We start from the raw sequence: 25,426 nt of genomic DNA, 5'->3' as shown, positions 1-25,426 counted from the left end.
TTCATTGTTTTCTTTTGAAGGAAAAGGGATGGAAGGTATGAGCTAGTGCTCATATGTTTTATGCAATGATGGGAAATACAGGCATAGTCTTGGAACTAGAACCAAGACTGTCCTTTCCTTAGTAAGTGACATAACTACTAGACTTTAGAAACGTGGTCTCTTGCTTGCTTTTTTTCTCTATCAGTGAGACTTATATTTTACAGGAGAACACAGCAGTGATTCAACTGAAAGGCTGAAGAATGCCCTTTCTGCAGTCTGGTAGTTAGATCATTCTCATGGGCGGTGGCAGATGTAAAGGAAAACGACTTGGGTCTCCCACACGGTAAGTGCCTGAGTTGCATTCTTGCATGAAAGCACAGCTTAACAACCTAAAGAAAAGCAGTTGTTACAGCTATGTTTTGCAAGGAGCTTTATCCTCTTGACTAGATACATGGCTTTATATATTTACAAATTAAGTATATCTGTTAGATCAAGCCTTTGAGGAGTGACAGTTTCATTTCTATTTTCTAAATCCTGATTGATTTCGTGTAAGCTAGGCTTTGACCTGCTTGACTTTGTAAAGACCATGGCTGTTGTCAGATGTCGATGGTCTGTAGCTGTGCAAAAGACAGCAGAGAAGGGGAGAAGAGCCTCAATTTATGTTGGTGCAATTAAAGTGATGGAGAGCAACAGCCAAAGGTTCCCCTTTTTGCTGTGTCTTCTGTGCCTCTGAGCACATTACCAGAGGATTAGCTCAGTCAGGAAAGATGGGTTCTCACAGCTCTGCTTCCTGAGCTGAGATGCTCATGAGGTTTTACTCTAGTTACCAAGGTATTTGCAAAGCAAAAGAAATTGCACCTGAAAATGTTAATGTGCAATCTGATTGCCAAACATGTGTGCATTTTAAAAGATATTAATTTGGCTTGCTCTGCCTACCATTCCCAGGCTGTGGCTCTGCTTTCCTCCATATAGTATTTAAACTGTACTTCCCACAGCAGATTACTCCCAGCACACCCCATGGAAGGGTACATAGGGATGAGATGTGGATGATCTAATGGAGATCCATCATTGTTGAATAGTTAATTTAAATTATTAGGGATTATACTCCCTAGGTATTGAGCAACTGGTCCTGCCTGGAGCTATGTTGTTACACGGTTTTTCATCAGATTTCAATTTTCAAATCTTTTAAGTATTTCTTAGTGGAGTTACGGATCCTGTGGATCAAGTTCAAACCTCTGGGCAACATCTGTCTTGTGACTGAGTATTTTATAATCAGGGGGACAGCAAACCTTAGGTTCAGTCATAGAAGTGAAGAAGCAAGAGAAGTCAACCAGGTCCTAATAGATCTGAGTGGTCCTGCCCTACTTTGCTGCGATTGGTTTTTGTGTTCCTTATACAGCCTCACCCCACCAGGTTTATTATGTTGCACAGATAAAAATTGTTTGCTTTTCTGAGTAAAGAACTATTATAAGAAGCACTATTGAAAGTCTGTCCAAAACCCCTTTTCTTATAGAAAATGGCTTGGTTGAGACATTAATTCAGTGCCTGTTTTCTGCAACACATCTGAGGCTTTTCTCTTCTTTAGAATATGAATATTAAGTAGAGGTTACCAGCATTTGGCAAATGTCACTGCAATTTTTAATAGTTTTATGAAACAGGTTTATAGGACTAGAAATTTGTAACTGGAAAAATAACAGGCTCTGTACCTAGTAGCTATTTTGTCTGATATAATGTGCATGTAAGTAAACACAACATTTCTCTAGATATGTTGACTTTGGACCTGAATAATGTATGCAGCACTTTTAGATTCCAGCACGATGCTGAGAGGGGTTACCAGGGACCAAGGGTTGTGTGGTTGCCTTGAGGCTGGTTTACATCCAAGTGTTCTTTTAAACCTGATGATAAATCCTTTATTCTGTTGTAAGTCGGAAATAATTAAGTTGAAGACAGAAAGTTTCAGGCAAATAAGCTGGGAATTTGGGCAGTCTTAACACCCAGAAGCCTGGACATTGATGATGTGGGGCCTGAGCTCTCCCATGGCTCTCAGGAACAGCTCCAGGTCAGTGTTTTAAGTGGTGCATGGATGAAACAATCATACTCCTCCTTGTGCATGTCTTTATTTCACCTTCATTTCTATCTGGGTGACTTTGGCATCTTTCCTTCACAGCACAAATACTTGGGTTCATGAATGTAACTTGTTTGAACTGACATGATTGTGTAGTGAGAACATAACTAATACATGTTCTTCCATGAGGATATGGGAAATAATAAAAAAGGAAAAAAAAGACTGTTTGATATCTTGAAATGAGAAAATAGTGTAAATTAATGTCTCTGCATAATTCTATGAGTTTTTGGTCTAAAATAATGTATGAATTATTATAAATAAAACAAAAAGTCAGACTTATGTGAATGATGCTTAACAGCTGTTGAGAAAAACCTGACAAACAAAGGCTTTGGCTGCACTTACACATGGCCAACTACGTGGTAGTGTTGCCTCATTGAACCAAACAGGACTTCTCAGATCTAGAAAGCTGTTTATATTCATATATTATGTTGTAATATCCATATTTTGTTATTAATTTGTCAATACTTTTTCTTTTGTTTCTCATTTAAAAAAAAAAAAAAAGAGGTCAAACTGTTGCAGTAGTTATGGTTAACTTAAAGCAAAAATGCTCATCAAAATACTTTCTCATTTGAAAGAAAATGAGGAGTTGTGTGGAAGGGTTTTGCTCAAGTATGCATTCAAATTCAGGACAGAAAATGAACTTGTAAACAGGAAATTCTCTTTTGCAGACTGCAGTGCCAAACGCATCTTGATACATACAGAAACAATCATAAAATGCTTTTTGTTTACAGAACTATTATTGCTCTAATAGAAAGATTAAATTTTGGAAGAGCTGACTGCCAGTTACTGAGGAGGACATCAGGCAAGAGACCTCATGAGCATTTTGGTGTGTTGGGAGCCTTTAGTTTGGTGGGTGCATATTTGAAATATACTTTTTCACAGCAGTCATCAGTTTTGCTCTATATGCAGCAGAGGGAACTACTGTCTCTACAAAAAAATGGACAGACTGTAAATGTATGTAGTATTGTGATAAAAACAACAGAAAGTAGGAAGCAGGATTCAAGGCTAATGTAGGTACATGAGGTGATTGAAGTAAAAACTATACTTGGAGTGAGGTTGATGCTTTTTTAATTATACTTAAGATTTGAATTAATAGCTGAAACGGAATCTGGTTCGGGTAATTCACAGTATATCTAAAAAACAAAAGGTCTTGGAAGGAGTTTTCACCTTTTACTTTCTTTAACTGGCATAATGTATTCAGCTGGGAGGTTTTCTTCTGTCATTGTTTATTCTTTCTTGACCTAAAATTTATGCCAAAGCAAGATTTTCATGCCAGATAGTGTTAATATTTACCCTGCTGAACAGCTCTTTCTTTCAAATAAGGTAACTTCCATGTGTGCTGCCCAGCAGGGTGTTTCAGATGAAGAATTGATATGATGTTGGGTATTTAATTTGGAGGTTCATATAACAGGTTTGCTATGCATGCAGTTTTGTTATTATCTGGAAGAAAAGTTTTGACATCTATAATTGTCCACCTACCACTGAAACAGTCAGACATGCTTTATAATTGTATGGAAAAACCTTATGGGCTCAGCTGCAAAACTGACTGTCCAAAGCAAATAATGGAGCCTTGGCTGCAGTATGTGTTCCCCTCCTCAAATAAGACACGATCAGAGAAAGAAAAGAATAAGACTCCTGTAGGAAAAAGTGCTATGCCATTCAGTAGAAAATAATAACCTTACTACATGAATTATGTACAAGATAAGATATTCTGCTTCTCCAATTCTGTATGACAATTAAAAAGTTATTTAGAACAGGTGCTCTCTTTCTAATTCTATGGATTTTTACAGCAATTATTTTAGAATTCTAGTAAATTATCTATTCCTAAGGATTACTTCGTAACAAATTTTAAAGGACTTATGCTTTATTCTCTCTAATGAAATTCTAAAAGGTTTTTCCATATGAATCTAAAGGCTGTGGTTGGAATGCCTGCTTTTCTTGAGAATCAAAGGAAAACAGTGATTTCAAGGGGAGGCAGTGATTTCGGTGGTCTCTGTGTATGAATTTCAAGTTCCTCAGTGTGAGGAATGAGACAACTCTTAGTAAAAATTAAAATAATTTATTAAAAATAGAAAAATTGAAAAATTACAGAAATTAGAAAAATATAAAAATTTGGGATCCTAGTGGCTCAGGAGGTGTGCCCCAGGAGCGCAGGGATTAAGAGATCTTCAGGCTTTAACAGCTCTGGACCTCTGGTGGAAAGAAAACTTGCAGTGCTGGGCTGACTTTTAGCTAGTCTAAAAATCAAAAGGAAAAATTATTAAAGGCTCCTAGATAGGAGTCAGGCTTAAGTACCCAGCACTGGCACTCACCACAGCTGATCTGCAGTGATCTGCACTCCTCTGACGTCTGCCTCGTTGTTTTATAGTGCCTTTGCTCCGCCCCAGTCCGCCCACAGCCCGCCCATAGCACACCCCTTTGGTCTCAAGTGATTGGTGCTTTCTTTTTGACAGATCATCTCTGTCTACCAATGGCTTGTCGTCGTTAGGGAGGTAGCAGCAGCTGAAGTAAGGGTGGTAACATGCCCTCATTAAGATTCAGGTTGCTATGGAGCTTACTTGCAGAATAACGGCTATGGGGCTAAAAATAGCAATTGGCTGTTAGGAACTGGGGTTTTGGAGTTAGTCCCAAGACTAAAGTGCAAAGCAAAACTTTCAAAAAAACCATTAAAATGCATTCAATACTTCTTAAAACACTTATAAAAATAAACAATGAACATAGGAAAAACAACTCTTACTATGTACAAGTAGTTTGGAGTTTGAAAAAGGGATTTTTAACTAGTAAACTTTTAACTGGGAATTTTAACTGGGGCTAGTACAGACAAACTGCTTTGAACAAGTAAAAACACTACTAATAAAGCTTGATTTTTGTACCTGGGCTGATGGGTTAACTTTATCATTTAATCTAAAGAACTGTTTAATTCAAAATTAACTAATTAAGGCACTTAACATGCAAAGACCAAACTTAATTAGGGACTTCATGTATGACACTCAGTCAGTACAGCTGCTGTTCTCTGGGGACCTCAGGGGCAAACTACGTGAGGAAGGCTTGAGTTGTCCCATTGAACTGTGGGGCAATGCTGTGTTTGGTTTTGTCAGTGTAGCTGCTGTGAGGAGATTCAGTAGGTTTTGGACCCCTACCTTTAAGTTGTAACTTTGTGGATTCCTGTAACATGTAATGGGATAGACAGGAAGTTTTAGTGCAGTCATATGATATTATAATATATTAATATGGTCATAATATGATATTATAAATGACATAATAAATGTTTTGGTAATGTTCTTAGTAGTGTGGGGTCTGAACATGTATATGTTTATTGTTAAATCCAATACTTGCTGGTAAAAGGTGCAGGAGAACAGAAAGCTTGTTTTCTCTTAGAAAGTAATATATTTTTATCTGCTTTTTTGGGGTCAAAATGTACTTTTAGTTAGAATTTCCTGGCAACCCCACTGCTGCTTGCCTGTATCCCTCAGCTGAGCACTGTTGCCATGCATGACAACAATTTCTCATTCTTCCTTTTACCTAAGTTTGTGAACTAATATCTTGTGAAGATGATTTTCCTTTCTGGCTTTGCAGATCTGGCATTTTTTGGTTGTAAGAATCTAGTTTTACTCACTGTAGCACACAGTAGCTGTACTCTGTGAAAAATTTGCTTTGGTTATTCCAACATGTGTTGTTGCATATGGTAATTGGAGCTTGTAGACATTCATACAGGGGAATTTGTGTAAGTCTGTGTCTGGAGCTGAGGGTACATTAGTCTCTGTAAAACCTCAGCTGAATAAAGACAAAGTTTCCAACTTTGTAAACTAAATAAGCACTTCTCTGAGTCCCAGTTTCCCACAGTTTTTATTGTGTATACATAGCAGTATGTCTCAGGCAGCTTGTCATGTGGAGGGAGGTTTCATGTGATGGGTTAGTTTATCACATGATACACATTTATGTGTTCCTTTTTCCTTTTTTTTAGGCTGAGATTAAGCCACTGTGGCAAATTGAGCTTTTAGAAGAGAGCAGCAGTGACAGTATTCGTGTAAATTAACTCCATTAAAAAAGACAACCTTTTGTGGTGGTTCACTGATTGTTGCCAAAGTCATACAGCTGGCTCTCTGCATCCTTCTAGGAAAGCCTTAGCAGTAGCTAAGCGTCATTTCTGACAGACCAGAGAGGTTTGGGACTCCTTGGAAACTCACAGGGTTTGGTTTGATGGAGGGATTTTCCACACCAGACTCCCTGGAGTATCTGTGCTTTCAAAGATAAGGGTTTCACTTCACAGCCTGCCAGGCAGGGACGTGTGCTGCGCTTCTCTCTTCAGAGGAAGGAGCACAACTTGCTCCCTGGCTTTAGTGAAACCTGCCAGAACCCAGGAAGCATCTTTGCTGGATTCAGTGGCCTCTTGTGTCTCTGTAATGCTTTTCAATACAGGAGTCAGTGTGGCTTTCAGTTAGAGGAAACATTTTCCTCACAGCCCCTCAAATCCACAGCTGACCTGCCTCAGGCTGCCACCATAAGTTGTTGCCTCCAAACCTATAAGCATTTACATGAAAACTTAACTTTGTTGGATTTTGTGAAGAAACCCAAAGCCAAAATACATGGAGTGCACAAAGCCAGTTTGCCTGCAGCAAAAGAAATTCTGTTCTCCTCCATTCCCTCTTGTAGAGGCAGGGCATGGGAAAGGAGGCTTGTGATTCTGAAAGACTTCTGACAGACGTTTGTTTGGTGAAAAGTCATCGCAAAGAGCTTTTATGACGATCAGAGGCAAGGGTTTATGTCAGAATAAGTCCATATGGGATAAATCCCTCTACCCTAAAATAACTGCTTGGAGATAAGGTATAATTCTCTCTATCAGATGCTAGGCACTGAGAGCAGGGAACTGTGTTCTGGCTGAGAGGTACCCAAACAAAGGCTTCAGTTGCACCTAAAGATATTGGTGCATTTTGGTATTTTACCTCCTAGCCTTTGTATTACACTGATGGCATTAATGGAGAGCCTGGCTGATAATGTCTAAAATGGGGTCCTATGGAGCACCCCACTTCCCGGAGGACAGAGCAGCTCCTTTTTCCCAGTGGTCTCTATACCCTGGTGTTCCCTACAAAGGAGCCTTGGACGAAGGGTTAGGGAGTGAGATATCCTGTTCCCTACCTTTCTCGCAGCCTTGGGACACCAAAACCTCTGGCCTGTGCTGTGCACCATGAAGAACAGCAGAGCTGCTGCTTGCAGACAGCCACTGCTGCCAGTCACACCTGGAATCTCGACTATTTGGAATTTCATCCCAGCTTTATGCTTTCTGCAGGAAGTTGAGGAATTCACATAAGAAATGTAGTGTAATGCAAAAGTAATACTTAAACCTGACACATAAACCTGCATAATGTTCTTGTGAGCGATAGCACGGAGGAAAATCTGGGAATCAGGGTGGATTGGAGGCTGAGCCATAGTCAGTATTGTCGTGGCAGAGGAGGAGCCTTGTCCTCAGAAGTATTTGAAAAAATAACATGTGGGCAGTCATTGCCATGGTCATCAGCAGTAATGTTGCATCCATGTTTTAATGACCTAATTTGGGGGGGAAAAAAAAAGAGAAAAGAGGTACATGGGAGAATAAGAGACAGAACTGCAAGGATAGCAATGCTTATAAGAGGTTTGGAAAGCGTGGTCTACATGGAGCAACTAAAGGAAAACTTCAGCAAAGTATTTTAAGGAATAGCCTGCAGGCTGTGGGCCAGGCAAAACTTTTCTGTCAGCTCTTGCCTACCCACTTTCTGAGCCATTAAGTCATGGACAAGACCCAGGCTGTGATGCCCATTTTCCCAATTTTTTTCCGGTGTGTGCCCTGTGAAGCATTGGGGAACCTGCAAGGTAGTCATTTGGTGAGCTGTGTATGGACATGTTGGAGGAGATTCCTGCCATGGATCCAATAAGGTGGAGGAAGTACCAGCATGGTTTACCCTCAGGTGACTGTGTGGAGCCTTGGAAGTTGTTTTGGGACAGAGGACATTTCTGGATTAGACAAACATCTGAAATGTATTGCAGAGTGATACTTAGTCCTCCTTTGGAGCAAGGGAAAGGTATCATGTAATTGTCCTGAGATCCCCAACTGATGATATTTTCCTATACTATGTTTCATGTTTTAGGAAATACAGTGTGAAGTGGGGGAAAAAATGAGGGGAGCACACAGAGAGTGAAAGTGGGAAGGATATAAAGGGTGTGGTCAGACTCTACAACCTCTGAAATATTGTTAGTAAGTTCTTTTTGAAACTCCCTCTTATCAGCAAATTCTGCACTGGTGTGGCCCCAGCTTGAATCCTGTGTGTGGTTTTGGGCACCACAATATAAAGAAGATGTTAAGCTGCTAAAGACTATCTCAAGGAGAGCTATGAGGATGGTAGAGGGTCTGGAGGAGAGGTCTTATGAGGAGCAGCTGAGGTCACTTGGTTTGTTGAGCCTGGAGGAGACAGCGAGGAGACCTCATTGCGGTCCTCAACATCCTCACAAAGGGAATGGAGGGGCAGGCACTGATCTCTTCACTCTCATGAGCAGTGACAGGACTCAAGGAAATGGCATGAAGCTGAACCAGGGAGGGATAGGCTGGATATCAGGAAAAGTTTCTTCACTCAGAGGGTGGTTGGGCACTGGCACAGGTTCCGCAGGGAAGTGGTCACAGCACCAAGCCTGAAAGAACTCAAGAAGTGTTTGGACAATGCTCTTGGGCACATGGTGTGGCTCTTGGGGATGTCCTATGCAGGACTAAGAGTTGGACTTGATGATCCTTGTGGATCCCTTCCAACTCTGGGTTTTCTATGATTCTATGATTCGTCCAAATGCACGGCTTGTCAGATGCAAGCTAAATACCAATACAACTGTGCTGCCACCCACAGAAAATGTCACACGTCTTGGCTGGGAGATGCATAGCTGAATGGAGTGTGAGTGAAGCCTTCTGGAAATGCAGGAATAGTTATTTTCCTTACCCGGGCCTTTTTCTCTTTAGTGTATAGTTCTTTCCCTTTCTCGTTCTTTTTTTTTTTCCCTCCAGTGCTATTTCTAAATACTGATGAGACAACACAGGGTCCAACAAGGATTCACTTAAAGCATTTTAAAACTCTCTAAATTAAAATATTTTGGTAGAAGTCATAGGTCAGTTTGCTCTTATTCTAGTGAGAGGTCTTGCTAGTACCTCTGTGCAACTGTGCAGTTTGGAGATCTCTGAGTAGGTTCTTTTCTAATTAAATAGTGAGCTGCTGCCTGCTTTCTGGCCTTCGAGCCTTTTACTACCTGAATCTGGAGAACAGGCTGTAAAACATTAAATATGGGAAAGCTGGGAAATGTAACACGCTATAAATGTATGAAGGTAGGAGCTCAAATATGTGTGGACATAAAGATTTTATTTCTTTACATAAGGTTTAAATGAAGAGTCTGTAGTATAAATCTCTGCTTTCAAAGTGAACTATCACTTTTCAGCAAGAAAGAAGGCAAGAATGACTGTTAAAGAAATAAAATATTACACATCTAGGAAGCACCAAGGCAAGCCTTATCAGACCATCTATATATACAAGTAAATTAAGACCCCCAACCTGCCCCCCAAATATATCATAGGACTTTATTTTTTTTAATCTGCAGCCTGGAATTGTATAGTTTTGGGGTTTTTTTTATTTGAATAAGATATGCAAAGGTCACCATTATGCAATGAAACTGTCAGGAGACAGCTGGGAGGTCTTAATTTAATGCCCATTATGCCCCATATTTGATATCTGTATCAGACTCCTAACGGGTGGTAGGTGGGGGTGGAGGATGATGGTAGCTTGGAGGAAACAAGCTGTAGCAGCTCCCTGGAAATCGCTGTGGGGACAGGGAGGAGATGATGCTTTTATAGGCAGAGTAACTGAAAAGTATTCCTTAAAACCGAGCACATTTATCAGCAGAGTTTCTGAATGCACCGAGAAATCTGTGTGAACACTTACAAATGAAAACTGAGAAATCCTAAATGTTTTAGATCTTCAGGCTAAATCTTGTTTGATTTTTCTCAAGCTTTTTGTCCAGCTGGGTCAATCACATTAGTGACTTTTTAAACAGGACTCTCCATTATGAGCTATGTGATTTCTGAAAGTAATTTTTCTCAGCTGGTTATTGAAGCGGTGGGATCAGCAGCAATCACCAATATGATTGCTCTGAATATTTGTTGTGTAGGTGGACATCTTAAAGGAAACCTGGTTCTTTCTAAACCTGGGACAATGGAGCACTCATCAGCTGGTTATATGAGGCCTTTAGACTTTCATGCTCCACTGCTGTGCATGGATATATTTCAGCAAGTGAGCTTGACTTTTCTGTTTTCACTTGTGTGGCAATATTTTTGTCTTGTGTACTCAAACAATATTATCTTGAGACCACTGAAAAGCCACCCCAGCTGAAATAGTATTAAAATCCATGTTATGGGAAGGGGATATAGTCAATTAACCAATTATGTGTTTTGTTAAACTAATTTTTGATCTGCTTGCATCCTGCATAGTGAAGCATCAGAAAGCTCTGTTTGGTCCAGGGTATGTGGAACAAAACCCATCATTGTGTTACCGAAATGATGAACCCCAGGCAAGGAAGAAACAAGCATTAAGCTGAAGTAAGTTATTATTCAGAGGAAACATGATGCTATCATACTTCATATGAAAACCTCTCATGACTGGGGGACGGCAGCTTTTTCTCTCTCCCAGCAAGTCTGAAGTTAGTTTTGGCTTGAGGTGGAGGCAGAGGGTCGAGTATCTCCCAAAGACATTTGCTAACTTCGTATAGCTCAGTCAGCAGTCTGAAATGGATGATTACACTGAGGTGGGTTTCTGGACAGCACTGATGTCCTGGGTTGTTGGCATGGGGTGGATCTTGAAGAAGGAGCCTGCATCTCATAAAGATCCTATTGATAAAATGTGAATAAATGACCTCTACATCTAGATGTTATTGGTATTCTGGGGCATATTAACTGCATCTAAATTATTGCATAGGAAAGACCTATGAAATTTATTTGACTTCAATGACCTCCTTAGAGAATGGGCTGTGTAATTTGCTGAATAGCTTTTTTTTTTTTTTTTTTTCCAATATACCTTTATGAGTTTCCCTGTTAGGAACACTCTGATATAAGTTTACTTGATATTGGCCCTTGCCATGGGCTTGTAAATTACTTTCAGCCACATACGGGACTGTGTGATACCTCCCAGAAGTCTAGAGCATAAAAGAAATGAAGATACAGTCTGGGCTGTGGTATTAGGCTATGGCTATTACATTTATTGCTCTTATATGTTATCAGCCTGCTTCTCAGGTTCTGCCCCTTCTCCCACATCTACCTTTTACTTGTAGAGCTGACTCTGAAATACTGGGGTCTCTCAAATCCTTGTTAATTCAGACCTATACTCTCAATTCTGGGACAGAGAGCTCTGATGTGACTGAGTTAGCCCAGGTCCTTGGAGGAGCCAGCAGTGTCATTGTGGTGTTCCATGGGACCTCTCCTCTGCAGCTCAGACAGACCCACTCTTAATAATACTGGGGCAGAACTTGCCCTTGTATTTCCTAAATCACTGTCATTGCCAGAAGCTTTTCACAATCGAGTCTTCCTGGAGAGCTTATCACAAGCAACTGAAAGAAAAGCTTGACCATCATGTCTGTTCCTGTGTGTGCCACTGAAGCTAATTTAATGCAATGTCTTAGGCAAATAATGGAGTCTGTGGATGTTAATTATGTTTTAATAATATAATTGATTTTCTTCTGCCTTAACTTTGCCTTCACAGAAAAAACTCCTCCTCTCTCTCCTTCTCTCTCTAAAAGGATCATTCTCCTATGGGTGATTTATAGGTATAGCAATTATGCGAAGTGAATAAATGTTCCATTACTGGGGTATGATCACACATATGCCACCACCATTAACTGAAATTTATTTTTTGCTTTGAAAACCCTTGCAGGGCAATAGGAGCTGTGAATTGAAATAATCTTTTAACATTCTGCTAAAACTGAAATAAAGAGTATAACCGGGACAGTACTGACACGGTGACGCTGCTGTTGGAGTCCTGTTCTCAGAGACAGGTCACTAGATGGCAGCGATACACAGCAAAGCTGCCTTCCGTTCTTTGCTCTTTAGTTTGCTCCTCAGAAAACTTGCAACAGTTTGAAAGGACAAAAAAAAAAAAAAACAACCCAAAACCCAAAAAATCAATCTCTTCATGCACTTAAAATGATGCATTTAAAATTCAAACGATGGTGTTATTTTTTTTTTTCCTTAATAGCTTTGACTACAGAGTGAGGACACGTTCCTACTGGAGAACACATTGTAGAGCAGTCACAAGTTACCTTTGTGAAAGGTTTGTGTTTGGAAATGTTTGGAAATAATGCAAAAAAACCTTTCCTTTTTTTTCCAGCGGGCACCCTAATTAGCTCAAATGTTTGCTGCTGAAGCAGCCACGGGTCTTGTGATGGGAAGGATGCAATTGCATGTCAGAGCACGGGACCTTAAGTGCTCTGGGTAAATTTGGATTTTTAGGGTAACTGTCAGACAAAGGCTGTGGTAAAGCCGCAGAAATGTGCTCGAAGCATCTCTCTCTGAGTATGCTGACTTTTGCCTCTTTCTCCATTTTCTCTGCAGTGTATTTGAGCTTTCACTTGTTTTTGGACATGCCCTTCTATAGATTATTTACCTTGTGATAGACAAAGTGCAAAGGTTTTCTTCCTCCTCCTGCATTCCTCTGAAGCTGTTGGCTTCCAGCACATTTCCCTTGCAAATGGAGCAACTCTGTACAGCCTTAATATAAAATAAGTTGCTTTCTCCCAGAAAGCAGTAGGAAGAAAGCAGAAATGGTAAGTTTCCAAGAGAAATCAAAATGGGCATGTCTTATAACTAAAGTAATTCATGGTGAAAGCGCAGACTAAGCTGGCTGCAGAAGTTTAAGAAATTACCTCCACAGCTCTGCTTCATCCTTCTGCTGGAGGCAACCATCCCTAGAGCAGAGATAAACCCATGTCCAGGGTTCAGCTACCTCACTGCACCACATTAATGTGAATGGCACCTCGGAAGGATCCAGTTCCAGTCCTACTAATGGTAACAGGGAGGCAGTTTCCATTTGAGTGATTCAGTTCTGGACCTGACCCACAGTGAGGCACTAACCAATCTTCTCATTTTACTGTCCTTTTACCCAAGGTTTGTCATTTATGTCTGTAAGGTACATGGAAGTCTCTTTTTGTTTTCATATAATCTGTATATGTGAGAAGTAGACAAAGAGTTCAATTTGTTCAAAGACACATTGTAGTTGAGCAGTGACTCAGATTTCCTAGAGATTCTCCTTTCCAGATTTTCATGAAGCTCCTCTTCCAGAGTTTGTTTTTTTTTTCTTCTTTATTTTTTTTTTCCTTTGGGGTTTGATTGTCTTTTCCTTGTTTGTTCTCTTTTTTTTTCATTTAGACTTTCCAGGAAACTCTGAGGAAGATTTTAAACTGCAGAGTCATTAAACTAACATTTTGATTTTTATCTTCTTTTCATAACAGAAATTCTTCACTCTTAGCATTTTTCGTGAATTAAATTATGGTCTCATGGTTATATTAAATCGAGTTTATGTGCCCAGGGTGAAATTTGCCCATTACTTTGTGACCAGGTAAGGATCCAGCTGAGATTGAACTGTCTGTGATTCAACACTGGTAAAGCAGCAGCAATGCTTTTTTGCTTGGAGAGACATTTGAAAGAATGTGCAGAGCTGGGGTGTGATTCATCCCTACTGGGAATGGAAGCTGATGCAGCACCTTGGAGGGCACGGGGCTGGGTGCAGCTTAGCATGCCCTGAGTTGAAGAGTAGATAGTTTGTGCATTTGGTATTTAGATTTGGTTTGGTGCCTAAATCTCTTACTATGGTATTCTGTGGGCTTAAAATATGCAGACTGTGAAATCACTTTATACATCCTTTAGTAACAAAACAACTTCTAGACGTGGAGAAGCACTGGTGGAAACAGCTGTGTGCACAGCAGCAGGCTGAGGGAAGCCAGGGGATGCTTTCTGGTGCTCTCATGGCTGCCATTCAGAGAGGGTGCATGCTGAGGGACATTCTGTGTCCTTTATGGGCTTTGCACCTGAGGTTCCCTTGAAACCAGGACATGGAAGACAGGTCTGGTGCACAGATGAACCTGCCCTGATGTAGCTGGGATGCAATTAGGATGCAGAACTGGGAACAAAGTATTGCTGAGGGTTTTGTAGTATAGGTATAACGTAAGTGTCCATAAGATGTGGCTCTTGCATTACTGTAGTCTTTATATTGCTTGATAAAATCCTGTGACCATGACTGAGGAAAGAGTTTAAATGCCTGTAGTGCTTTGCTGGAGAGGAATTAGGCCAGCTCAAGCTGATTGTAGGAATTCTCATCCTTCTTATGTCATAATCATTCTTCTCACCATGATGAAGTTTTGCAGCCTTTTCTTTCTTTAAAGTCTGTCCCTAGCCTTGCAATCTGAAGCAGCAGCAGTAGGCAGTAGTGCCTTTCATCATCTACGGCCAGGCAGGAGACTGGGATCACTCCTGCTGAGTGGGTAATGGCCCCCCATCCCTCTCATGGCAAGGTTAGGCTCTAATTAAAGCCAATCTTTGAGGAATTTACAGCTATTACAGAGCACTCCCATCTGCAAGGTGAGCTTCTGAGAGAGGATAATGCTTGTGCTCATATTTCTGCACAGGTTTCCTGTCCTCATCCAGGTGCAACTCAAGCTGTTGGTGATTATCTCTAAATCCTACCATGTCTGGGACCCATTATCTAAGACACGGCCTCTCACCCCATACTAAGAAGTGGGGTGTACAACTGGCTGTTTGTTCCTCAGGTGAAGATTTCCATGGGAGGTTGTGGGGATTTCCTATTAGAAAGCTTCTCATTTCAGGAATTTGCCCCTTACCCTTCCTCCCTTCTCTCCCCTTGACAGCCTGCCAACACACAGGTCTTACAAATTTCCAGCAGACTGTATGGATTAGCTGTTTTTCTTCTCTTTTGGTACATGTCTTTTTCTTGTTAATATTTGTGTGGCAGACGCTTTCTTGAGGTGGTGATCTGCTAATGTCATGGGGTTTTTGGTACTTTGTGAAGGGATTCTCTACCTCTGTTTCTCCACCTGCTAATTTTAAAAGGAATAATTTTGGTTGCTGTAGGCATAGAAACTATACAACTCCGTGAATGGAAATAAGCAATAAAGTAAACATACTTTAGAGTTTAATAAATTATCAATAATTGGTTTATGAATGGCATTGAATAGTTACATAAATCATCAGTTAGGTTGTTTATAGCTATCCTACCTTCTAATTTTTAGATTTTAAGCTATTTGCAACAGATGTACCATTCATGTCTACAATGTGTATTGTTCCTTTCTCACAATCTCTTTCCAAAGTATCCATAAAAGAGCATTAATAAGAAGTGTAACTGAACAGGGATTCATACTATATATTTGAGGGGGAGGAAAAAATTAATTTTCCTGTACAGAAAATCATCACTTGTTCTTAGTTTACAAAAATGAAAGATGTTTGGAATCTGATGGAAAGGCTCATGAAACTTCTCCTTTTCTCTTGCCCTCACTTTTTTTTTCCCCTATTGGCAGGATCTTCTTGTGACAGAGCACTGTTTCAGTGTCCTCATAAGGATTTTACAGAAAAAATTATTTCTTCTCTTGTCATCTTGAGGTTGATGGCTGCCTTCCCATTTCCTCTTCTGGAAGCTGTCTGTTCCAATACCACAACAGTAAAGATTTGGATTCATTAATACAGCACCGATTCTGGTTCCAGCAGGTTTTAATTGCAGTGAAATGGAAAGATGTTTCATGTGATTTGTCCTGGTCTATCCCAACTGCCGAGTAATGGCTGCTATCATATTTGTTCAGTCAATCCTACTGGGCCATTTTGGAGCATGGACAAATCGTGAAAAATGGGTATGGGCACCCATCCATTTTTTTTTCTATAGCTGAATCCAGAACAGCTTAATTGTGTATATATTACTGTAAAGGGAAGAATCTTTCTGTCATCATCCATAAAAATGGATGAGGCATCCAATCACATAAACTGTTATGCCTCTAGAAACTGTGAAGAGCAGTGAAGCAGATGTGAAGAGCTCTCTTTACTTGCAGAGAATTCCCTTGCAAGAGGAAAATTGAACACTACCTTTGTAGTTCTACCAGCTCAGTGTCATGTGGTAACTTCCTTTTGCATGCAGTTGGTAGGAGGAAGGTGAGAGGATGATGCATGGAGCTAAAAAGGATTGGAGAGCTATGCAAGGACGTAGCTGATGGGTCCATAAATGGGTAGACCACCAGCCAAGCTTTTCTGGGATACTGGAGGAAATAAATGACAGTACTGGATCTCTGAAACTCAAGTGATATGTGTGTTGGGCATCTCCCTTCAACCAGGACAGATTTCTAAGTTTTTCATATCTGCATATTCCTTGTATGCAGGTTCAGGAGGAAAACTTGAAGCTATCTCACTTAGTGGAAGTTGGTTGGATTGCTGTGAAAGGATGGATAAAGTGCCATTCAAACCTTCACTCAGAACAGCTTCTGTTTACTCCTGGTTTATCCCGAAACAGCTGGCCTTGCCTCAGTTAGGCAGGACTTAATGAAAAAAGGAATTAACCATGATTCTTCAGCAACATCATCTCCCACATTGTTATGCTTGTAAAAAGGATGTAAAACAGCAGTGTTAGCCACAGCTTTTTGAGAACTGTGGGCCCTGAAGTCTCTCACTGTCAGTAGGGGAGACAGCTGCCTCTTGTGAGGCTGCACTGACTCCCCCTCTATCTGGGTTTTTACTTGAGCAGTTTGTACATGAGAACGGGTCCTTTGTGCTGTTCTAAGCTGCCTTACAACAGTGCTGGGCAAATAGTAATGAAGATAGCCTTTGTCTGAAAAATGAGTTACAGTCAAAAGGCATATCCCCACCTTCAAAGTGACAAAAAAAAAAAATCCTTACAGCTTTCCAGAGCTCTTCCTGAATCTCAAATATACTTGAAAGTTTTTGTCAGATCTCTCAGGACTGGAACTATGCTGTATGAACATTAATGGATTTGATTATTCAAGAATGCCCTCAACTCTACATGTTCAAGAGCACATGACTTGTGGCTTCGTTCCCAGGGTCACAGTGAAAATTCCTTTTGCATTCTTTTCTCCACACAGCATATGGAGTAGCAATGAACATTTCAGTATTTGTCATGCCCAAGGGGATAAACCAAAACCATCAGAATTTTCTTATGGTTGTTATCTCTAGAATAATTTCTATTTCATGAAGTTAAGCTCACCAAGGATGAATATAAGATAGATTTCTTCCATCACTAATATGCAGTTAAGTACATAGATAAATGACAACCACAGAGGGCCAAAAATGTAATCACCAAATGATTGCAGAAAAATTGCTCAAGAATGGCCTCAAGCCTTTGAATAACTATGAAGAAGGCATCTTATGCTTTTGATTAATTCCTGAATATTCTTACCTGATCTCTCCCTTTTCTGTATTGTCATCACCAAAACCCAAATGGAGACTCCTGCAGATGTGCTCTCCATTTCAAATCCAGGATGGCTTCAACTTCAGGGAGTGCAAGTGGGAGAAGAATTTGGCTGTCCACAGGTACAGTTCAAAGTTAAGAAACAAATGCTGTGGTAAAACCATGATTACTCAAGGAACAAGAAAGACCCTGTGATAACTGGAAGGTTGAAAGCATTAACGAAGGTGGCCCGGAGACTTCAGAGGTGACTGACAGTCTCCACAAGTTCCCCTCAGTCAGCTGGGTTCCCCAGGGACTGCTGTATCAGTGGGAGGGAGCAGCTGTGCTCCTGCACTTCTGTCGTATGGCACAGAGTCTTTATGCAGTGCTCAGGCCTCAGCACATAAAACTGGTTTTCAGTGTTCACACTTCTCACTTAGGCAATCAACAGCTGTAGGAAGAACTAGTAAATTATGTCAGGTGGGGGTTTCTTATAATCTGGGCTGTTAGTAACTGAGAATTTACAAACTCTGCCATATGCAGCTGCAACAAGCCATCCTCTAACTGGGAAACTGCAAATATCTCAAACCCCGCAATAAACATCTACAAGTTTCTATAACAACAACAACAACAACAACAGTGCTCAAACACCACTGCAAGAAAATACTTATTAAGGCTCAAAACAGAGAGTTAAAGAGGCTTGAGTAACCTTTTTTTTTGAGACTGAACTTGCCAGAGCTGATTCAGTTCTCCTTGAAATTGCCAGAGGACTCCCATTCTCACGGTATGAAAGTATTGCCTTAAAACTGTGTGTTTAAAATGTAGCAGCCTGTAATACTCAAAGCCCATGGCTCCAGAACTCTGATTTACAAACCTTTTCAGAAACTTCATTTACTGGGCCAGAGGTTTCTTACACTCTTTGGGAGAGGAAGCAGTGATCCCATCTCACTTTATGCTTCTTATTTACAGCCTAAATTAATTCAGGGAGTGCAGCGATTGACAGCATTCAGAGAACAGCAAACAGTGGCATGAGGCTGAGCCTGTGGGGAGAGCTTCTGATTCTACTGTACTTCTGAAAACACATTGTGTGAGCCCAGCCATAAATGTCTGAGGTTGAGCTCGGAGATTACTGCCTCTCCATATTTCTTCTGCTGGGGTTAGATAGAGTATTTGGGATGTGGATAATTACAAGGATATCCTGAAAGAGTGGGACACTGGTTGAAGTCGGTGATCCATAAAAGGTTTACAGGAGGGCTTCTTGTAGTGTTAAGTGGTTTTCAGAGACAAGGAATTTCAGCTGCCTCTTACACGGAGATGGCCATTAAATAGTCACTTGGTTTTTAATCTCAAAGTGTGTATTTCTTTGCAATACTTGTTTTAGCAAAATCATGATAGAATAATGAATCAGACTAATGAGGCCTCAAAGCTTTATCCCTTTTTCAGGAAGTAGAGAAAGTTTCATGTGGATGCTGAGATATTGTTTAATCACGGTGTATCTTGCTAATTAGAGGAGGATAAAGAGAATAATTTCCATTTTAAAGCTGAAGGACTGAGGCACAAAGAAGGCTGGACTTATTTAAATTCACCCTAAAAGAGCTGGTATCCCAAATGCCAAGTTGGCAGAGGGTGACATCTCTAAATACTTAATAAATAATCATGTGGATTATGCTGTGGATGCAATGTGTTCTGTCTGACAGATGAGTGAGCTGAGAAATACAGTCTTTAGAATGCTTTTCTCAAAGGAACTCTCAGGAAATGAATCCTCTTTCTCCAGGGAGTGTTTTGTCCTCGGTCACTTAAATATCCTTTAAATGGTGGATTTATGAAACTGTTTATTGAGAAAGCCAGTGGTGTAAGAGCACAATTCCAGAAGGCAGTGAGCTGGTACACACAGCTCAGCCACGTGTGCTAGTGTGCAGTGTGAGGGCAGGGAGAGTTGCTAGAAAAATATAATGTGCCAATTTAAAGTTTGGTGAGAAAATATATCCTTCTGCCTTAGATCCTTAATGGATATGGTTTTCATATCTGTGTTCTGAACTTTCAGAGATAGACAAGAGTCAAAAGAAAATAGAAGAGATTTCAAATCTCACTGAATATCAGGGGCTTAAAGCTAAAGAGTAAATGCATGTATATGTATTTTCAGAAAAAAAAAAGAAATCTATCTATACATACATATACATAGCTAGTGAACAGCAGAAAATGGGAGTTTTTTGTATGAGATTATATTAGCATCTGCAAGTATATGACTTGCATGTTGAGAACCTCAAATTATTAGCAAAGGTGTAATTTAATTGCATGTCATAAAACCTTTTCTATTAATAATTGGGCTTTTAATACTGTTTGTGCTCAAGGGAAGCCATAATCACTTTATGGGCATGGACATTAGGCAGACATTAAAGTGATGCATTAAAAGTTACATGGAGTGGAATTTTCACAAAGCTGTGGAGTTTTCTTGGTAACTTAAAGCTTTTAAACCAGAGGTGGAGTGCTTTCTAAAGAATATAACTCAGGTGGAATCTCTAACCTTGAGCAACAGCTCGGGGTCATGTTCAGTGGTCTGTCTTTTGGAGAAGGTCGTGTTTGGGAAGAAAACTAGTCCCTTTCAGCTGTATGAATAAAAAAAAGCTCTTGACTTTTTGTCCTGTAACTTAAAGTCTAAATACGTCTGCAAGAAAAGATATGTGCGGATGTGTCTATGTGTGTTAGGAAAAGGAGAAGATCTGGGGGGGGAAATAAAAAGGTTGCTATGATGGGCAGTAAAAGACAGATCTCTTCTGTATTTTCTCCAAAATTCCAGGCTGGTGCAATCTAGGAGGAATCTGCAGGAAAAATGTTATGGACACTTTCAGGAAGTCAGTGAAGTTAGGTACAAAATCTCTGCCAGTGGAAGTGTTGTGCCTGGAGCAAGTGTGATGAACAGAGTGAGAGGGCTCACTTATATGCTTGGAATCTTTTTGTAGGAGCTTGATTCAATACTTCTCTGGAAGCAAAAACCCCCAAAAGACTCCCCCATTAATAGCCAAATAAAACTAGTGGCTTAAAAAGTAGCTTTTCTTTGATAGATAGAAGGCATAGAAGCAAATGGGAAACATGGGATAATGTGAAAATAACAGGCAGATGACTTGCCCTTAGTGTTCAGGAAAAAATAGGTTAATCAAAAAGGGGAGCAACCACAGCATTCCACCTGTGACAGAGAATGTAAAGCAGTGGTGAAAATGGTATGCAGAACTCCAGGGCTTGCATAAAAACTCCTTTCTGTAAGAAAAATTTTTAAAAAAGGAGGATTACAGTGTGCATTTTGCTCCTACAGTGCATTTCAAAGGATGTTTCATGAGCAGCTCATCCAGGAAGTAGAATCAAGTAGAATCTGGCCCTAACAATGTCTGTTTTGATTGTAAGGTTATTAAATAGTCCTTTGCTGCAATTCTGCATGTATGCAGTTCCATAGGTCCCAGAAATAACAAGGAAATATAGTGATATTGTAGGAATACCCTGGTTAAATTAGTACATGAGACAGGAATACAGGGCATATTCTAATGACTCTATCCCAAGTTATGTGGGAAAACCTGCCCATTGCCTTTGAGAGAGGGCTGTGGAAGACTCTTGCCATCAAAAGATCTGGCATGTCAGGTGTGTGTAGAAAATGATTATATAAGGTCTATGGCTAAAGCCATCATAACACAATATTTCATATTCTGGCCTGCAGAATTGTGGTGGGGTGTGTGCGTGCGGGAAACAGATGGGCATTTAAACACACAGATCATCTTAGGCAAGATGAGATTTACCTGCCCTAAATTAGATGGCTCAGTCTAAGTTAGTCAGCCTAAGCTCCCCTCATGGTCAGTGGGGTGTAATGTCTCAGGGGCAAGTCATTTTAGCCTGAGAACAGGCTCTGCAGCAACACAAGTGAGTTTATTTCTGCAAGTGCCACACTGTCTGTGGCTTCAGTATTTTGTCCCCCTTTTTTTAAAAGGTATCCTTTTAAATTTCACAAGTAGAAAACACAAGAATCCCTTTCCTTTTAGTATATTTAAAAGCTTGAAAGCAGAAGGAAGCATTTCACTGTAGGTCCTGCCCATTTTTTCTCAGTGTCCTATTCTAAGCCTTCTAGAGAATCAAAATGTAATTTTATTCATAGATCTCCCGTGGAAGAATTCTCAGACTTTTCTAACAAATATAAATTCATTTTTTTAAAGCAGCTCCGAGTGCAGTGAGAAAGGAGAATGGAGTGCCTTGCAACTTCATCCCTCATGTGGAACTCCTGAACCAGAGTACTCTGTAGGAGAAGATGAAATTCAGATTTTTTTCTGGTAGGTTTACCAGATGAGAAGATATGTAACTTGTAATAACACTGTGTAACAAACAAGATATTGTTTTAGTTAGAATAGATAAACATAGGGCAGATACTTCACCATATTCTTACTGTTGCTGCTTGGCACGCTTTCCATTTACTAACTGTAGATCATGCTCCCAGTCTGGAATAAAAAAGCCCTAGGTACTGGCAATTGCAACTGAAAAATTTAGTTTAAAGAAAATCAGGCAACTCAATCTCAAGATGAATTAGGGGAATAATTTAGAGAGTAACTGTGCAACATGAAGTTGTTTCTGTTAACTCTGGCAAAACCAGATTCATTTCCAGCTAGCCAGGGTATTGCAGTAGAGCTCGCTTAGGCCTTGTTATCCAGATCAAATAGCAGAAATGGAAAATTCCACTGGTACAAACTTCAAAGAGCTTCATGAAGAGTAGTTTCAAAGGGAATTTTTTTTTCTACCACACTCACTGAGCAAAGAGAAGTGATAAGCACAGATGGCATTGGCCACAGGTTAATAAGAGCTATACAGTTTTATAGGCAATTAACACCAAGTAGGTGAGGACACTACACATCCTTCTGAGTTTAAACACAGCACTGTGCAGGGTGACACTAATTTTCTCCCATCCAGAACATGTCAGTCATGTGTCTCTGGGTCTTTTCAGACACAACAACCCTTCTTTCCTTTCAGATGTTTCACTTGAGCACATGACTGCTTTATTTTTTTTTTTAATTATTGCACTTCCATGGTTTCTCTAGTTGTGAGCTGGTGCTGTTAAGGGAGACTTCTATAGCATATTCTGTTAAACAACACCATAAGAAGCCTTGTGAAAAACCTATTTAGGTGGTGAATTTTCAGGAGGTATTACTCTAGAAAAAAGTGTGATATTAGAACAGTCACAAAGAGAAGAGTTTTCAAAGATTTGGTTCCTTGAAAGACAAATCCAGTGCATCTTAACTGCCCATCTTCACTCTTTTCTGGGTTTCCTAAATTAGTTTAATGCCATTTCTTTTTTATTCTGTTGCATTGATGCTTTAATATTCCTCTCAGATTGAAAAAAACCCTATGTTTAATACCTTATCAGGTAGTTACTTAGTTTTGCAATAAATTTATCTGACTCAGTTTAAGGACCACAGGTTTGGTAAGAAGAGGTTCTCAGACTATGTTAACACATTGCCCTTAAGTGGCATGTTAAAAGCCTTGGTGTCTGTTCTGGTAGCTGAGAGGAGAATATTCAGATGTGGCTTTCATGGGATGTTCTGGTGTGGGATGGGCTTTCCTAAAGGATTTTGCTTAACTTAGGTTGTGTGGAGACCTTGTATCGACATTTAATGTCAGCTGGGTTAGAAGAAAGTACTGAGGTAATGATGAAATCACAGAGTTTTCAATACCTGGTGAAGTCAGAGGGGCATCAAAACAAAGCTGCTACCCTGGATTTATGGAGGGTGGATTTTGGACTGTTCAGAACACTGATTTGGAAAGTCTCTTGGGGAGCAGCCCTTAAAAGCAAAGGGGCTCAGGAAGACTGGACATACTGTAAGAAAGAAATCTTGAAGGTTCAGAAGCAGGCTGTCCCAATGTGCCAAAAGATGAGATGATGGTCAAGAAAACTGGCCTGACTGAGCAGGGATTTTCACAGGAACCCAGGGAAGAAAAGAGCCTATCACCTTTGGAAAAAGGGGAAGGTAACTTGGGAAGTGCTTAAGGATGTCTTCAGATCATGCAGAAAGAAAATTAGAGAGGTGAAAGCTTAGTTCGAACTTAACCTGGCTGCTTCTGTAAAGGATAATAATAATAATATTTTTTAAAAATAAATACATTAATAGCAAAAGGAGGGGCAAGGAAAACCTCCATTCTTTTTTGGAGGAAAAGTCTGAGCTACTTAATGCCTTCTTTGCCTCAGTTTTCAACAATAAGACTGGTTATCCTCAGGAAACTGTCCTCCTGAGCTGGTAGACGGGGACAGGGAGCAGAATAGACCCTCTGAACTCCAGGAGGACACAGTTAGAGACCTGCTGAGCCACTTTCAAACTGAATTAATTTATCATGCCTTAATCCTAATCTTCATTGAACCAACCTTTGCCATAAGAAAGCAACAGTGTAAGGAAGACAGTCAGCAGCACAAGAATGGAAACTAATCTGTGCCTACAGGATTTTGGTAGTTGTAGCTCCAAAGTGGAGTTACTGATGGGTAAACTACCATCTAAACATTTTCCTCTGAGTTGAAAGATGAGAAAATAATGAGAGAACACATTGTTTTCAAATATGTTAGAATCAGAGTGGTAAGGTTTTAGCCCTGAGAATGCTGTTACTCCCCTGGAGTACTTTTATTTTTTATGACTGCATCCTGGAGCATCCTGGTGCGAGTCAAAAGTTTTATGTTTCCCATTGTACCACGGGGATGGGGAATGCCTTGTTTTGTCTTTCCACTCTTTGACTTTTTCTTGCATTCCTTTTGGGTGGCACAAGCAGTCCAGAACAGACCCTATATTTTTTTTTTTTTTGTGCTTTTTCAGATTTTCATCACTAAGAAATGTTACTGATACACGAAAAAGACCAGCTTTCTGGGGAAAACAAATCTTATCACTTTCTGCTGTCTGTGTTCCCCATCTCCACCTTTCCTCTTGTCTTTCTTCCCTCAGTTCTTTCTACAGACCCTGTAAAATGACTGCAGTGACGCTCCTGAGTGTTAGTGATGAAATGAAGGTTTCATAGCACTGCAGCCAGAAGATCTCTTGGCTGAACTGCAGGCCAGGTGAAGCTATGACAGGGAAGTTTGTGGTGCACTTTTCCACACTGTCCTGCCAGGATGGTGCAACTTTTTCCATGCACATTTTCCCCTATGGGCTCTGGATTTTGGTTCACCGAACCCCCGTGTAGAAAGTGGTTTAGATGAGACATTTTCATTTTGTTCACAAAAGCAAAGAATATTTTAATGCATTTCTTCCAGTAGTTTTCTGGAACCATCTGTTTAGCAAAAAAAAAAAAAAAAAAAAAAAAAAAAAAAGAGCAGAATATATATTTTCTCATTATTTAATATTATATTTTATATAAAACACCAGAGGATTTATTAAACTGAATAATTTCATTGCCTTTTTATAATGAGAAAAGTTTATTAGAGAACCTAGGGTCATAAAGCCTTTTCCTATAAACATCTTAATTGATCCATTTGAGCTTCAGTCTGCTCGTTCCAACCCTTCCAACACGATCACCTCATGCACTCCCAAGGATGAGTGAGGATACAGCATGGCCCTCGTGGACCCATTGTAGCTAAACAACCCAAACACACGACCTTCAAAGTCAATCTGTGCTGAAGAACTGGGGTATTTTTCGTCTTCTGTCGGTTCATGTGTTCCTTGGAATTCAACTGAATTCCAGATTTTTATCTTGACAATTGGTGAAAACCTGGCTGTGGAACAGTCATCATGAATTTTGAACACAATGATTTTGCTGAAATGGTTAAGAAATTTTGGAATTTTCAAAGGAAAAGCTCTGGAGTAAAGTGTTGTTTAGCTCTGTTGCCCAGGGAATCCACACATTTGTTATGTACACAAAATTCTGACGC

At 40.1% G+C, this 25,426-nt stretch overlaps 1 long non-coding RNA gene across 4 annotated transcripts in view; it reads left to right on the top strand.

Annotated features, from left to right (window-relative positions):
- Positions 1–206: 206 nt before the first annotated feature.
- LOC138109370 (uncharacterized) overlaps positions 207–25,426 on the top strand; it is a 44,917-nt gene continuing 19,697 nt past the window's right edge. For 3 of the 4 annotated variants that reach the window (XR_011150436.1, XR_011150435.1, XR_011150437.1), the window contains exons 1-3: positions 207–322; positions 21,750–21,860; positions 24,504–24,616. This is a non-coding gene — a long non-coding RNA (uncharacterized lncRNA). The remainder of the gene's footprint in view (positions 323–21,749; positions 21,861–24,503; positions 24,617–25,426) is intronic. The other variant, XR_011150438.1, reaches the window with a different exon arrangement.

Source organism: Aphelocoma coerulescens, chromosome 4 (genome assembly GCF_041296385.1).
Source record: "Aphelocoma coerulescens isolate FSJ_1873_10779 chromosome 4, UR_Acoe_1.0, whole genome shotgun sequence".
NCBI lineage: Eukaryota > Metazoa > Chordata > Aves > Passeriformes > Corvidae > Aphelocoma > Aphelocoma coerulescens.
The sequence above is the reverse complement of the archived record's forward strand: the minus strand, read 5'-3'. Positions and strand labels throughout refer to the sequence as shown.